This window comes from Triturus cristatus, chromosome 1_2 (genome assembly GCF_964204655.1).
Source record: "Triturus cristatus chromosome 1_2, aTriCri1.1, whole genome shotgun sequence".
Taxonomy (NCBI): Eukaryota; Metazoa; Chordata; class Amphibia; order Caudata; family Salamandridae; genus Triturus; species Triturus cristatus.
The window spans coordinates 584,675,997-584,693,545 of record NC_140580.1 but is presented as its reverse complement, the minus strand read 5'-3'; positions in this window follow the sequence as shown (position 1 = coordinate 584,693,545).

Below are 17,549 nucleotides of genomic sequence, written 5' to 3'. Positions count from 1 at the left end.
TTCAAAGTTTTGGTTGTGTGGGTCCTGTGGGCCAGCCATGGTGGTGTGTGCTTCCAGCTGTGTGGACTGGCCAGGGGGTGGGGTCACCTCAATGCAGCTGGGCTGCACTGCTCCTGGGGGTGGGGTGCTGAGGCTGTCCACGAGCCGTTGGAGGGTGTCTGAGCAGAAGTGCAGGGTGTCCTCTTCATCATCACTGTAGAGATGTGTGGTCTGCTCTGTAGGAGGTGTTGATTGTCCCTTTGCAATGTAAAGGGGAGATGCAGGTTAACAGTGTGTTGCATGTATGTTGCCCATTGTACAGACTGCATGACAATGTACATTATGACTGTTTTGGAGGAGCTGCCTATTTGATGGGAGACAGTGGACATTTCGACTACATGACGGATGTGAGGTTGTACTCGTACATCATCATCTCACAGTGTCATGCATTGCCAGATGTGATTGGCCAGTTTCTATGCACGAGCGGCACCAGTTGTGTCCTCTGTCCTATGGTGTAAGTGTTGCACTTTGTACCACGTTGTCGTCAATGTTGATGTGCTGTGATTGCTATGTGTGTGTGCTGCATTGTTGGCGAGTCTGCCATACAGCTCTGATTTGGTGGCACCTCATCCCTGCGAGTCGATGTGCCTTTGATTTGTGATCTTTTCGGGTGCTGTGATGTTTGCGACTTGGGTCATTTGTGCTGTTGGACATATTTTTGTACTCTTGTGCATTGCTTGTCTGCAGATGTGTTTTTGACGTCATAGGTTGTAGGTGCACGTGGATGTGTCAGAGTGTGACCTCCTCCTTTACGGATGTGGTCCACACTCAGGGGAATCATCCTTTACCACGCAAACATTACAACGTGGTATGGTTACATCGTGGTTTGACAATGCAAGTCGTTACACTGATTTGCACTGGAGGGCGCTCTAGACTAAGGAATAGTGTGAACTACTATTCCAACACCTTCCCTACTGTACGTAGACTGGAGTTGGAATAGTAATTCACATTATTCCTAAATACAGCGCCCTCCAACGCAAGCCGATGTAACATACCGCGTTGTGATGGTACGCGTTGTATCATCATACATTCCACACTGCAGCCATGCTATCTGCCATGCAGTGTCAGTTGCATGGTCTGTGTGGCTCACAGAGCTGCTGCTTTTCTTGTTTCAGCACATGTGCATGGGTAGGTTGTGGCATTGGTGTTATGGAGGGGGGCCCATTTGTGCACATTGTGGAGTGGGGCTACTTGTGTTTCTATGTGTGTTGCAGTGTGCCAAGGGTATCAGGGACATGTTCCACACTCATTGTGGGTGTTCAGTGTGCTGGGCATGATTGTGCATGTGTGCCATTGTGCCCATCTCCCTCCGTCACCCCAGGCTCTGGTCGTTACTCACCCTGTTGGGTCAGGTCATATTGTGCTGTGTTCAGACCCCCAACTCCTTGCACCATCTTCGCACTGATGACTGTGGCCACCATTTCCTCCAGCTCATCAAGCTCCTCCTGTGGCGCAGGACTCCCACCTCCAGTCGCCTTTGCTGCCTTCCTGTTGGCAGTGAGTTTCTCCTTGGTTAGGATGTGCACTTCATGCCAGAGCCTCTTGACCACCTCCATTGACTTCCTCGACACTCCGACTGCATTCACGTTGGTGATGATGGACTTCCATATTTCCGTTTGTGTTGCCAATGGCACAGTGGAGGTGACGAACAGTTGTTGGTAGTGTTCTGTCACCTCCGTGACGATGATCCGGTCTTCCTGCGGACTGAATCGCGTCTTCATCTTCCTCTTCTCCTTGCCATTCCAGGTGCACGGGGTTCCTGGCTAGTCCTCCGTGGGGCTTTTGGGGTTCAGGTTGTCCTCTGAACTCGGTCCGGGTGCATCCATGGTACTACGCAGTTTGATTGGGTTTTGGTGTGTTTTTTTAAAGTTCTTTTATAGTGCATTTTCCCGCATGACGCGTGGGATTGACAGGCCTGTGGCTACTTTTCGCTGCTTTTTTTATCGCTCTTGGCCTCATCGCAGCTCTTTTCCGTTGGTGTTTCGCATTTTCGCAGATTCGTGTTGACTTCATTGCGGACATTTGACACGTTATAGTGGGACTATCGCATGGTGCCGCCGGCTTGGGAATGCCGCATTATGAAGGTGTTATTTTCCCACGAGGGACTGTGATGTGGTGAGTTGCGATAAGCTACTCTTGCAGTAGTTATCACACGTTCTTGAGAATATGCCCCATTCTTTATAATGGGTACTTGTGAAAGGGGAAAATCCTAAAAGTCCAATGCATACCAATAGCTTTACTCATGCAAATCGATGATTGGTAGAAGGACTTTGACTCCACTTGGAGAGTGAGTCTTGCTTAGGTTAAACAATATGTACAGTACGCAGCTGGAGTATTCGGGTACCATGGAGAGTGCCGGGCATTTAGTATTTTAATGTGAGCGATGCAGCACGGATGGGTACTACTGAGATTCTAGTCCTACTGGGTACTATCCTACGGATGACCTATGACGCATTGCCTGATGTGGTGTATTCACCATACTTCGAATTATATGTGAAAACAGTTACATTACATCAGGGGTGTGCAAGAGGCCTGGAAGTGGGATGAATGTAGTGCTAGTAGTCAATGTACATTTTAGCATGTAAGATAACTTGAAAGAATGAATGTCATGCTTGGAGCACAGTTCACACATGATAGATACACCCAGAAGTTGGGAAAAGTGTGCTGCAAAGATGCATATCATTTTGGCACATAAGTTACTCAATTGGGTGAGACTGGTGTAAAATCAGATTTCAGTGGAAAGGGGGAAAGAAAGGAGAGTTGCAGATTGCTACAAGGAAACTGAGCCAGGGGATGTTAATTGAGGCTTCTTGGAGAAACTGGGTGCTGCAGTGGGCCAGAGAGTACTACTAACTGACTAGGTGAGTCCACAGGAGAAGATGGTGGGCATCGGAAGCCGCAGCACCTGAGAGCGAACAAGAGACTGTCACCAGTAGAGATGCAACCTGTGTGGATGTAGAAAAATAATGTAATTTATGAATCAAAGAAGGATTCTGCATTCTTTTAATTTCCAGTATGACAGAGACTGACAGTTAAACACTACAAAACATGAATCAAAGGTGAAGAGAGTCAGTGTTGGGACCATTTGCTGTTTGCATTTACTAATCGTGAACTTTTATATTTAACAATCTTAAAATAAGTGTGTTTCTGAATGTTAATGAGTGCAAGTTAAACAAACAGTGCATCAGACGAAAGGACATTTTTCTTCCGATGTTTTCTGTATTTTAGCATAAAGCCTGCCTGGGGTGTTGTGCAGACACCTAACAAGCATTGGCAAAGACAGTAGGTTTTGCCTTTGAGACTATTGGCTCTGCCATTGCCTTTTGTTCATGCTGTACAGCTCAGGCATTGCTGACTTTGGCAGTTAATTTTAACCATGCTGTATAGAAGTGTGCCTGCTGTGCAGCATCACTAAAAATAATAATAAAAAAAGGACTATGATGCATACAACGCATGCACTTTAAAAAAAAAAGAGCATTAACTATAGCTGCGTCATAGCGCTTTTTAAAATTTGTTTTAACCACGTGTCAAAGCATTTGTGAGGTTGTATGGCATGGCTACTAAACATTGCCTCAGCCAATAGCTTGCACAAGCGTGACCGATTGGCTTTGCCAATGATTGCTTCTTTTCATGACAACTGTACGTCACACACAGTAGCCCTATTGCTACTGCCAAACTCAGCAATGCCTGAGCTGTACAGCATGAACAAAAGGCAATGACAGAGCCAATAGTCTCAAAGGCAAAACCTACTGTCTTTGCCAATGCTTGTGAGGTCTCCGCACAACACCCCTGTGATTCTTAGCAAATCAGTTAATCTCTCCATGCGTGAAAAAGAAAACTAATATAACATTTTGAAAAAAATCCTGCCACATAATGAAAGAAATTGCGCACATGTCCATGTATTAGTGAAATCACACTTGAAAGTTGATAACATCTGTTGTCACAATAAAAGCAGATAACATCTATTGTCACAATAAATATCAAAGGAGAAAAGGGCTTCTTTGACGTGTGTGTGGCATAGTAAAATATACCTACCAATGGCAAGAGGTTTAACAAGGACAGGAAGGAAGAAGAAAAATAAAAAATAGTACCCCAATCACAGCGTGATCAGTGGAAGGACAGCAAACAAGCTAAAGCAATCAGTACTTGGTCTATGCTCCAACTGAAGAAGAGGAAGTGAAGCCAGCCTACACTGGTCATTTTGAAGGCAACAAACAAGAGTGACAGTAAAGCCAACAAATGCTAAGCAATGGGCAGGCTACAAGCCCCTTATTTTATATAATGTCTGTCACAAGCAAGAGCGCATGCGCTGTCGCAGGCAAGACCTAACAAAGGGCGTACCCTTTTCATGTGTGGCTCAAGCCTTGCATTGGTTTACAGAGCCTCGTTCTCGCTGTAGAGTCCGAGTGAGCGGAAAAAGGGAGGGTGGGGGCATTTTTAGTTCATGCCTCGATCCCGACCGGAAAACTATCTTTCTAGTATGGCTGCCTAGAGAAGGTTTATTAACACAAATAAAATGTCAAGCCTACAATAGGGTGGATCTTGACCTTTCGGGGACCCCCCCCCCACATTCTTCTGCATCATCACAGATGGGAGGAAGGCAGTCATGAGGAATGCATTGCTGTTTTCCAATCCCACAACACTGCCCTTTCCTTTTCATCGTTAACTTGAGAATTCAGACTGCAGTTGTATGTTTGAGACCAGTATGGGATTATCAAGACTACAGTAATCTACATTCATTTAAAATACATTAACATGCCATTGTTTGAAAGCATGATTTTTTTCTTTTTAATTCCTACAATGATTTGATTTGTTTTGGAAGACTAGAACACAGAGATTTGCCTAGACTCAGTGCGTAGAAATGCAGATGGCATGAGCTATACTAATGTTTAAAGTGTGTACATAATACCAAAAAAATCTCTTTGAAATTTAAAATACATGGGACTGCTACAAAGCATTGTTCAGCATCATCTTACAGACCTCCAGTGGAACTAGTAGATAGATAAAAATGCAGACCACGTGTGTAACTTTCTGTTTCCGGGTACCAGATAACATAGATTAACAAGCATTTGCAATGTAATAGGTCTCGCATTACGAGAGTCTGAGCTATTGGCATTGTAAATGACAATAGCTTAAATTCTCGCAAATGCAATACCTTTTGCATTGCAAATATTTTTTGTTTCCAAGGGCCCCATGCCGCACTTGCACGTTAATAGACACCACGCCCCTTTCTTTAGACGGGTCGCGCCTAAAGAAAAAAGCGCGGCTGCCATTAAAGTGAAAGTGCGGTATGGGGCACTTTTACCAAAAAAGCATTTGTTTGAAAAACAATTTTTTTTTGTAAGAACGTCTCAAACAGCGCTTGCATTTTAATGGCAACCATGCCCCTTTCTTTAGACGAGGCTCGTCTAAAAAAAGGAGCGTGGCCTCTATTAACATGCAAGCGCAGCATGGGGCGCTTGGAGAAAACAACAAATAACGTGAATAAAGAGTAAAAAAAAAAACATGCGGCCACGTTCAGTGCCGCAAATAAACCAAAGGCGTGGCTGCCATTGTAGCGTGCCGTGCCATAAAAAAAATTGAACGTTAGGAGAGAGCGTGTCCTGCCTGCAACAGTATTTATATGACTGCCACACCCCTTTCTTTAGACGCGACTCATCTAAAGAAAGGGGTGTGGCCTCTATTAACGTGCAAGCGCAGTATGGGGCGCTTAGAGAAAATAACAAAAAACGTGAATCAACAGTAAAAAAAACATACAGCCGCGTTCAGCGTTGCAAATAAACCAAAGGTGCGCTGCCATTGTGGCATGCCGTGCCATTAAAAAAATTGAGCGTTAGGAAGACGTGTCCTGGCTGCAACATCAGGCAGGTGAAAACAATTTAAACAAAATAGCGCTTGAATACTGTAGTTAAAGCCTACCGACTGTCAACACATGCAAGAGGGCCAGTCAATATGGGAGGTTACAAGATGAGACAAGGCGGTACTAAGTTGAGACTACTAAGCCTATTGACCAATAAAGAGCCAGAGTTTATAAAGGACAATGACACAAGCCAATGAAAAATATGGGCTGAGAGTGGGCAGAGCCATAGTCTGTACCTGAATACAGCATGCCTTGCAGAACAGCGTATGCGCTGTCCAGACTCGACCTAAAAAAGTGAGCTGTTATTAAGGCAGTGAGACAAATATGCATTTTTGTCTACTGTCCACAGCAAGGCCATTAGCAGAAAATAGCTGTTATTTGTCATGTGACCTTGCTGGATAGGTGTGAAGACGTTATGTGTCAGGCAGCTGGGTAAATACCAGAGAATGGTATTCAACCAGCTGCTGTATGTATAGGGGCAGTCTTTGTGATGGTCAGCTGGATAGCAAGTAATGGATGTAAGCACTGTGAAATCAAGTGTTGCTGCAGAATTCAGGTACATCAGCAGAGTTGTTTCTGTACGCAAGGTGTGCAGGGCTGCAGTACACTAGAGGAGCTGCCCTTGTGTCTTTGTGCTGCAATAAAGGTGAGAAACATTATGAGAGGTTTGTGTATGCATGAGTCTAAGCACCATACTAGCGGCGCTGATAGACACTGTTTTACATCAACCTATATCTACGTTTTCCTCATTTATTGTGTAACCTGTTGTGTCCAATGAATGGGGATGGGGGTGCTTGGATGGCTTCTGAGCGCTCAAGTACAATAAGGCCTGCAGCTTGTTACACATGCACCACATCCAGCAGATACCCTTTTTATTGATTCATTTAGTTTTTAGATAGCAAACCTCAACAAACCTCAACCCACACTAGGGTTTCAGAGAGTTTCACATAAAAAGGAGACACACTATACTGGGAACGAGTGAGGCGAATATAGTAGGGTTATGAAGTCAGAAATGATGTCCACCATCAACATAGGCAGCAGGATGCATTAAACAATGTAATTCGAAGCAGATATAATTGCAGTCACAAGGTCTCCTTGCTTTATTTACATTTCAGGCACAGCAACAACCCTGTTCAAACATCAGATATGCACTTGTCTGACATTCATACTCTTTTTTTTTTGCCTTGGCTATAAATCCACCACACGGCGTTGGCTCACACCACTTTGCAGAAATTTGGGCTGCAGGCACTGTGTGGAGGTGTATAGAATTCTAAGGTCTGACCCCCCCCCCCATAGTTTTTGCTATGTCCCGATTCCTTAATTCTATGTGGCACAGGCGTAAGGTCATGCTAAACTCACCTCAGCAACCATAAACATTTCTCCTTGCACTTTGTCCTTTTTTGCTTTTTTACCATTTTAATCTCTTTTATCTGGTTTTAATCATTCTTGTTCTTAATTGTTGTAATGGCATTGGACAACAAAAAATGCATTGTGGCTATTTTTTACAACCTCTTATCGATGATTTTTTAAAAATGTTGCCCTAATTCAGCTATATATGTACTTGTATTTTCTACTTTTTATGGCCTCCAATGACCGAAATAAAGTTTGTTGAATGGAATGGAATGGATATGCACTTGTGTTTTTTACACAATAGTTATGTCCTGTTTAAAGAAAAAAGGACTTGAATACATTCTAACGAATAAGAGAACTGCTGGAGCACTTCCATTCCTTGGGTGGCAATGCGATCTGATCTAAGTCAGAGCCGAGGGTTGTGAAGGACGGAGTCTTCACCCCCCCTGCTGCTTGAACACGGAATGTGGCGACAAACAGCAGACACTGGTGTTTGGGAACGAGGCTTGGGAGGCTACAGATGGCTTGAGGTCTTCTGTGATGGAGACATATGATGCTGAAGTCTCTGCAGGTGTGAATATGCTAATTGGGGCTGGCCTCTCTGTAGTGCAGTCAGCAGCATTTGACACAGCACTTACCACCTCTTCAGGGGTAATAAGCGCTATAAAAATGCAATAAAATAAAACAAAATAAAGTGTACTTACGTAGTTTCTCATAGAATTAAAGACAAATCATTAATCTTTGATGGGATACAGGATGAAGAGCTACCTACCTAATGAATAAATTGTGCAACCAGGAAACCTGGGATTAATCCGGCTGCCATAGTTGACCAAATGTGGTGATCCAAAGGAATTACCTTATTCCACTGTGCCTAATTTTACTTTATTGTTACGTTTAAGATCATCACCTTGAAATACATCAGTTCAGTAGGTGCGGTGTACAAAAAACGACCTTGACTATAATTATGCTCCATCTATATTACAACCATAGGCCACATGTAGGGTGCACGCGATGACTGGCTTGTCTCTTGGATCACTAATGGCATTGTGTTAGGGCGGTAGGGAAGGTGCATCTGCGGTCAATGGCAGGTATTCATTAGAAAGGATACTGCATACTAGTATGCTGTTGCTTGTGCGCTGGTTTATGGTAAAAAAATAATCTTGGATGTGACTGTGATCTAGGTCTATTCCTGACCAAGAGGACATGTTGAATCAGTTTCGTTCATTTGAGGGGTCCTTTATACATTCAACATACTTCCAACTCTGTATACAACCACAGTGTAATGTACAATGCAGGCTCAGCCTAGTTGGGATACTCAGCATTCTCAACTGCTGGTAAGAGCCGCTACTTCCTTTCTTCCCAGATGGCCATTTTAAAGATGATAGTGAACGGGGTGCAACAAGAAGTGATACCAAGATACTAAACCTACATTTCCTGGGTCCAGCTTCTGTGGCCATTCCATAGTGTCACCAGCTTAGCTCACACACCATGACCCTCCTTTGGCTTTCTCCTCTCATCCTAGTTCAGGAGGAGTCAGTAGGACAAGGGTTTTCACCCCTCTCCCCATCTATTTATTCCCACCAATGCAGGAGCCACCTTGAGCGAAACCATAAGCAAGCAGGAGACCCTGGTTCTTAGGAAGAAGCACATTGTGTAAGAAAGATGTGGATGCTCGGACATCGCCAGGTCTAGCACCCTCTGCCCACTCAGATAAATTGTGCAGCCTGTCTGTTAAAATGCAGAGCGCCTTGTGATTAGTAAGTCTGGGCGGTGAACTCCGCTCTGCTCGCGGAGTTTGCAGAGATTGTGGCACTCCGCGTTACGAGGAGCTCGCAGAGTTCCGAAAAACTCCACTCCGCATAACGGAGCAGAGTTTTTTTCCTTGTTCGTGTTCGTCAATATCAAGTTGGCGAGCGCGGAAAATCAACTTCCCAGCGAGATTTCTCATTGCAGGCGGTAAGATTTCTGATTGCGAGTGGTCACGTTATGCTCGCAACCGCTCGCATTGAGAAACTGTACGTTCGCGTTGAGAAAGCTGCCGCTTGAGTAAAAACCTACTTGAGCGGCAGAAAGGAAGCAGCGCCCGCATGCGCTGTGCATGGTGCCGTTCGCGATTATTGCACAGTACAAACAAGCACCTGGCACTGAAAATCAATGCAAAAAGCATTTATCCAACACACTCTGCCACTTGCGGAGCTCCGTGTAGCGCAGCAGAGTTTTTTTTGCACTTCGCGGAGTTCCGCGTAGCAGAATTCTGCCCAGGCTTACTGATTAGGTTCTGTGTGCCTTAATTTACAGATCCAAAACTTGAGTCGAGAATATAACATAAATATGTAATTCATGGCATTTTCCAGCACCCTTCCTCTGCCACAAAAGCCACTCTCATCTTCGATGGCTCTTCCAAAAGCATAAATCTAAGAAATACTTTCTCTCACTCCAATTTTCCTGAGGCTCCCTATGATCGTATACGTTTTTTTTAAAAGTAACCAGGCTTTCCCACGTTCTCCTTCCTATGTACTTATGAAGAGGCGGGCTGAGCAGGTTCTCAGTGCACAGGGGAGTGCTGCTGACCGTGGTGCCATTGGCCTCAGGTGAGGACAGCACATAACACTCAGTTACTCTTAGCCCAGCCCTGGAAACCTCCAGTCCACACTTCTGTGGACTGGCAGAACAGAGCTTTGCAGAGTCCCTGGCTATATCAATGGACTAGTCCATCCCTGGGAGCTCAAAAGACATAGTCGCAGCCTGCCGTTCTACACTCTTACGGTGCCCCCACACCAACAAGCCCTATTAGCACCCTTGCCAAGGCCAAAGGGGATTATTTTTAAAAAAAGCTCTGTGTTTCACTTAGTTCCTTAAGGGGCAGGCAGAGTCCATTGTTATTATGCAAAACTGTGCTCTAAACACAACGCCCCTTTAAGACGAACTCTCGAAGGAGAGTATACTGATGTAAAAGGGATGTGCTCAAGATTGCTGCAAGGAGTTTTAGCACTTTGACATTGGAGTGGTTCTGGCACTTTTTCCCCAGCAGTGGCATAGCCAATAGGGCTGCCCTTTATGTGATAAACAACATTTGTGTACGCAACTCATGTAAACAGCATCTGTGCCTGTGTTCCTGCTTTTGGCACATTAAAACCAGACTTATGGGCTTTGCCAGTGCTTGTTTGTTCTCTTCTTGCTTTCAATTAACTGGGCTATCTTAACTGCTTTACCTATTAACTTAAAAGCAACTGTAATTATTTTTAGATTCAGAGGTTTGTGCAAATAATATTTTTAGGCTTTTGTGAAATGTTATGTGGCTTAATAGTATTAAGCCACATAACTTTCCACAAAAACCTAAAAATGTTATTTGTACAAACCTCTGAAACTAAAAACAATGACACTTGCTTTTAGTTGTTTTATAGAGTAATCTCTGAGAAATCATAAATATTTCAAGATGTAAATTTAGTTTCATAAACCTCCACTGGAAAGGTTACCTGGGAAATACTGTGGGCGAAGCATTTCCCTTTCAGTTGAGAGCTGTCAGCCTTTTTTATGTCTTGCCTGGAGAAAGCAGCGCATGCGTTGCCCTCGCCAGAGAGAACCTTTTGGAATCGATTCTCCCAAAGCCTTACATGCACGCGCAGGGATGGACAAAGATGGCTGCTCTCACCATTTGTCCAAATCTAACAGCATGCTCGTGCGTGTAAGGACAGTGGACAGCCTGCCGCCATCTTGATAAACACGCGTGCTTTCACGGCGTGCTTTCACTTTAAAAGCAGTTTAAAGGGAAAGCACTCCGCCATGCGCGTGCGCGCGTGCACTGCGCGTTGGCCCAGCTGACCTCCCTTGTTAGAATTACAGTAGAGTAAATTCCTGACACTTAGAATTGTCTCTTTCCTAAAACTTCTCAGCGCTTCGTTAGGAGTAGGAAACGCTACATAAATGTAATTACAACAACGGACATGCTCACAAGAAAGACTGCTTACATACGTCAGTCACCAGCACATGAGAGCCTCGGCCGCTCCTCCCACACGCCTGCCAAAACTCTGCACATTAGTGAGCCCACAAGGGGGGAAAGTAGGGTCACCAGTGGCCCGGGCCGCGCCCAGGGACCGCTCGCACTGCGCAGCTTCGTCATCACTCTTCCACCCGGAAACCCGCTCCAAATATTATTCCATTGAAATTGTTTCCAAGTGCATCGTGTTCAGGGCGAGTACGCTGTGCTATCACGCTTTTTTAAAATTCCCATTATGGCAGTAAGATCTCCCCGTTTGCAGTCGACCGTTTGCAAGTGTGACTTTTGAGTGTGTTGGGAAGCGCCACGCGAGGGGTGAGAAGCCGGGGTCTGCTTCCAGCGGGCAATGCTTGTTTGCTGAAAGGCGCAGGCTTTTTGCCCTCCTTCTGTTTCCATGTCTGTCTAGGGGTGCAGTGCTAAAGTGTTTTAATGCACTATTCGTACACGATGCGGAATCCTCTGTGTCGAACACCTTGCTTCGAAGGGGACCCATTCCCAGGGCTTGGGGGAGGTGGGGCCTGAATCCATCTCAGCTTTGGGTCTTCTGTCAGGAGATTTATTTTCTTACTTTTGCAGTTTTTTGATAGCGCAAACTCGACCCGAGGGCATCGGAGCACTATACGTGAGCATCAGATTACGTTACACAAGGTCAGAATCATTTTTTTGGGGACTGTGGGCTAGCGAAGCTCAGGTCATAGCCTGGCTCCACCGGCCATATCACGGGCACAGGGGAGGCACATTTAAGACATTACTGGGCATGTCATGCAGTTGGAAGACGGCGCTGAACTGCGGCCACTGTCGGCATGTCACGACAGCTCTGGTCATATATAGCAACTGCTCAGCAGCATGCCATGAGCACTGAGGAGACACTGAGCTAACCCAGGCGGTACTGAGACCCCCAATGTACTAGGGTAGGCACTAAGCTACGTTAGTTTAAGTCCTTGGGCGCTGTAGAAATAAAAGCTTTTCGGGGGGATGGGGGAGGGGGAGCGGACGCAATCATACACCACACAAACCATGCACACATGGACTAAACCCCATTCACACTGCTGGTGTCATTTCCATTCACCTAGCCAAAGCCTGTGACAAGATGGCCCCACAACACAGGTGCGTTGCTGCAGACACTAGGCCTGGCATAGCGACACACGCGCAGGCACAATGGTGTTTCACCCCCTCATGTTTTTCCTTGATCCCCGATGAACATAGTGGCATGAGCAGTGACACTGCCATGCACTACACCGCGCCATTATCACAGGGCGCGTCTGCCCCGCACCATCTCTCATTTTGGGAGCTATCATAAGGACAGGCAGGTTGGCGGGTGTACGTCATCTGCTCATGATAACACACATCACAAAAGGAGATCACAGTTCACCATACAGTCCCTAGTCTTGTTCTATGTTAATGTGTGTGTTACCCAATGGATCTCGTCCTAAACTCAGCCCCCCACTGGCCGGTCGGAGAGATTTCGAGTTAAGGCATATGAACTTAACTATGGGCAAGCCTTAGCATGAACTGAATACATACATGATGGTACATGCTTTGCACCGTTACCGCATGCGTGGTTTTGCTGTGACCACAATGCCCGTGAATGGCACACACCACTGACTTCCGTTTGGAGTACTTGGGTGCCAAGAATTAGTTCTGTTTCCATGTCTGTCTCTTGAATTTCTCTTTAAACAACACGCGTCAACATGGATTCAGCCACATTGATTGAAGAACATTGGTTGTATTCCGTTTTTATATACGCCTTTGGGACATTTCATTCCCTTATATTGCAGAGTAACTATAAAATGGTCCTGATTAATGCCCGACACTGCATTGAAGGGGTTTTAGATAGGGAGAAACATGTTGACCCCTCTACCTTAATTGGGTTGAAATATCACTCCCCTTTTTCAGTTTTATTCTATACCTTTGGGACATGAATACAACATCCAACGAGTCCACCAGGAAATAGTTTTAGATTAGGCAGGGCTACAACTGGGACGGGTCCTGCCACCGGCAGCACTAAAAAGCAGGTGCTGAGATGGGTCTATATTAGGGTCTTCATTTTTGCCCTCATCCTCGGGGTGAAAAAAAAGAATCTCAACTCTACAGCAGTGCCCCCCTTCACTGCCTTTGATGTAACTTCAAAGAGACTCGTTATAGTTCTTTCAGTCTCATCATTTCAGAACGGAAGCATTTTCAATATGCTGTACAACAAAGCCATAGTTCTTGCTTATTTATCTTATGCAACTAACAACCATTGACAGAGCCAATAGTCCTGGCTTCTTGTAGGTGTAATGTTACATGTTGTATTATATATCTGGACACAATGGCAGAAGAGGCAAAATACTAGTTGGGCAGCACACTATGCTAAGCACATATTTTTAGCTTAAATGTTTTAAGCCACGCCCTTAATTACATCGACCACGCCCCTTTGAGGAACCTCCCAGATTTTTCATCCCACTTAAACTCCTGAGCTTAGATATCCTCACCCTTCGCCTACATCTACAAGAACATTTCGGGTCTTCACTCCTAACTACTCCATCAAGTGCCCCTTCTGCATTCAGGGGATTTTAAGCTATTGGCATTGTAAATGACAATGCCTTTTATTTATGTTTAGAAAACAAAAACAAAAGGCATTGTCATTTGCAATGTCAATAGCTCAAACTCGCGTAAATGCGAGACCTATTGCATTGCAAATACTTGTTGTGCCTGCTTCCTTAAAGGGAGTCGAGTCTGTAATGCACATATGCAGGTGTCACACGGTATGCTAGCTTGCTCCGAATTTTCTGGGATACAGTTGTATGAAATCTAGACTGCAGCTAAACCCATCACGTGCCAAAGTTGTCGCGATGCCATGTGTGGGACGAGAGAGCGAGGGCACGGGTTTTTGTGTGAAATGCATCTGTTTTGCTAACAGATAACCCCACCGTGGCATGTTTCTGGAAGGGGGGGTTTGTTTACTCAGAGCACAGGCCCTGTGTATTGTACTCTCCAGGGGCCATGAAAAGAGCAGAGCGTGGGCTGCAGGCTGATACCAACTACTGCCCAGCATAGATTGTGCTGGCAGTGCAACAGCCGATATTATGTTATGCCCTTGTTTTCTCTGCGTGTTTACCGCACCTCACGCCCACTGCTGATAATGTAAACAGCGTGTGCTGTGCAAAGTTGCGCAAGCAAGTTCAATTTTAGAACCCCCAACCCCCATCTCGGGTGTTTAATATAAACAAGTGGATAAGGAACCCTGGCAGCTAAAAGGGAATTCGTATTCTTCTTCTCATTTATAATTCTCAAAGCGTGCTTTAAATGACACAGCTTTCATGTGTGAGGTGCGGATTTTGTCTCAATATTGGTGACATAGATTGCTATTTTCTGCTCTTTGTGACACTTTTTAAACGGAAAAGAGTTTTACAAATGTGTGTGTGTGTGTAAATTTCATCAGCCCCTGTCTTCTTTTGTAGCCATTGGAGAGTTACATTTTGATAGTGCTCTTGTTTCACTTTATCGAATGCATATATGTTTGTAGTGATGTATGTGAATTGATGGGAAAATGAAGACTGGGAAACCACATTGGATGAAACAAAATAATTGAAAACCAATTTTAAGGAAATACAAAGAAATCGAAAATTAAAGGAAACATTTTAAAGGAAATATAATTTTACGGAAAAATCCAAAATTACATTCAATTTGGGTGGAGTTTAGGACTAGTGAGGGTTTTTTAGGTTCGGGCACAGAAAGGGGTTTTAGGGTTCAGGGATAAGTGGAGTTTAGGGGTGGAGAGGGTTTTTTAAGGAACCATATATGGATGGAGTTTTCAGGAAGTGAGGGGATTTTAGGGTTCATGGATGCGTGGAGCTGTGCTAGGTGTTTTTAGGGTTTCAGGGATGGGTGGAGTGTAGGGGTGTTAAGGGATTTTAGTGTTCAGTGATGGGTAGGAGATAGGGTGATGAAGAGTTTTTTAGGTCTCGCCTGACCCAGCGCATGCACTGGTCTGGCGAGACTTATTGAGAGGGCTCCAAAAAGTGCTACCAGGCCAGCCTAGAGCTACAGTGCAAGTGCGCGGGCGCGCGCACCGAGCTTTACCACGATTACTTTCACTTTTACGGCCGCAGGGCTGCTTTGATGTTTGATCGTGATCGCACTCACTTTGACTTTCGCGGCTTTGCATAGTCAATAGGTCTCGCTTTTGGGACCTTATAAGTATTTAGTTATGCAACTGTTGCATGGCTAAACACTTATAAGGTCCCAAAGGCAAGACCTATTGGCTATGCCAATGCTTGTATATTTCAGGAATGGGTGTAGTTTAGGTGTGATGAGATGTTTTTAAGGGGCAGGGATTGATGGTGTTAAGGAGTTGTGAGCCATCAGGGATGGATGTGTTTAGGGGTGATGAGGGGTCAACTAATTAAAACCATTTGAAGTAATTGATTGACAATTTAAATTATATAAATCTGAAATAATGTCCCCTGAAGGAAAGCACTGAAATTATCTCAGACAATACTGTTTCTGAAGGTAAAACCTGCAGCCATTGTATTTACACCTTAAGAAATAAGCACAGAAAAGCCAAGTTCGAACAGCAAGGCATTCTATGAATTGGTTTCTATGAAATGGTAAATGCCATTCATTCTGAAAATTTCCATTAAACAGTTTAGGTCAAATGGTTTCTCAATAATGATATTAATGAAATAGTTTTTCTGGAAAATCACATAAAGCCGTTTGTCGATGTTATACAGTGATATCTTACACTTCCATGTCTTAACTTTACTTAAAAATGTGCATTAATGTATATAGCTTGTTTTATTTTCATTTTTTTACATGCCTTACACTTTCAGCGTATTGGCACAGGGCGGACATAAACTATTGTTATGCTGAATATAAAGGGGGCTAAGGTAAGCCCAAGGATCTTGAGGGTTTCCTCTAGATCTGTGGTACTCAATGTACAGCCCATGGGCTACTGGCGGCCCAACAGACCTTTCCTTGCGGCTCGCAGACTTCCTATTGGGAACGAGCAGCTAGAAACAAAGCTGCTCGAGTTCCCTTTTATTCCTGTTAACCAAGCAAGTTCGTTTTCTGATTGTTGGATCTTTTTCTATAGTTAGTTCAGCTTATTTTATGATCAGGGCAGCCCCACTTATAGAACAAGCTAAATTCACCATAGAAACAAATCCCAGCATCAGATTAAAAACAAGCATTTACAATGCACTGGTCTCGGCATTGGTAAAGTTAGAGCTATTGGCATTGCTCATGACATTATTTTTGTTTAAGTTTTTTGTTTTTAAAACATTTAAAGAAACGGCATTGTCATGAGCAATGGCAATAGCTCTAACTTTAACAATGCCGAGACCGTTGCATTGTAAATGCTTGTTGTACAGTTCTATTGCAGAGAGGGTTACTGTGCCCCTAATATTCTGTGCAGTGTGCCACAGTGATGCAACGCATCAGGTGTTAGTGGGGAAGGAGGGGTTCTGGGGACACAGTGAGGAGCGGCGGGTTATAGAGTCTCCAGAAGTGTGCCCCGGGTGGTACTGTCCCTCTCATTCCTTAGTATGCAACAGGCTGAATACTCTACACAGGGTACCGCCTATAAATAATAAGGTACCCCATACATTGGCAGAACTGTTCCGATCTCAAACTCTAAAAAAAACAAGCCGTGAGTAAACAGGCACTTTGTACTTAGTGGTTGCTTACGAGAAGCAAGGATGACCGTAACTGCTCCTGTTTTACTGCCACCCTTGCTTCTCGTAAGTAAGGACTATAAATACAAAGGGCGTGTTTAAGCACCATTTGCAGGTTTTCAAATCACATAAATAAAAGGCATTGTCCTTTACAATGCCAATAGCTCATACTCTCACAAATGTGAGATATATTGCATTGCAAATGCTTATTTTAATTAGTTCAAAGAACTCATGGACAGCATTAGTGAACTTTGTAATCCGCCTGGGAAGGTTAACAGGCCGTGCCAGCCCAGAGGGATTGTCACCAGCAGCTCTCTGAAGACCAGGTGCATACCTGGCCATTTCTCCAGGGGTTAGTTCTGATTTGAGGGAAAGGAAGTGACCAAGTAAGCTTGCACTGATAAAGCCAAGAGGTCTAGAGTTTATGTATAGTATGGACACAGATGAACAATACACATGCAGATATACTGCTACATACACACACAGAAGATGTACGTAAGCAAAGATCAAAAGGCATACACGTGTATCCCCAAGCACACAGAACAGCAGCAAACTAATAACCTGTGTTCACTCACGCACATAAACAAAAACACATACACAGGCACCCGCATATACATAAACTCAAACAGTGACCACAGACACGCAA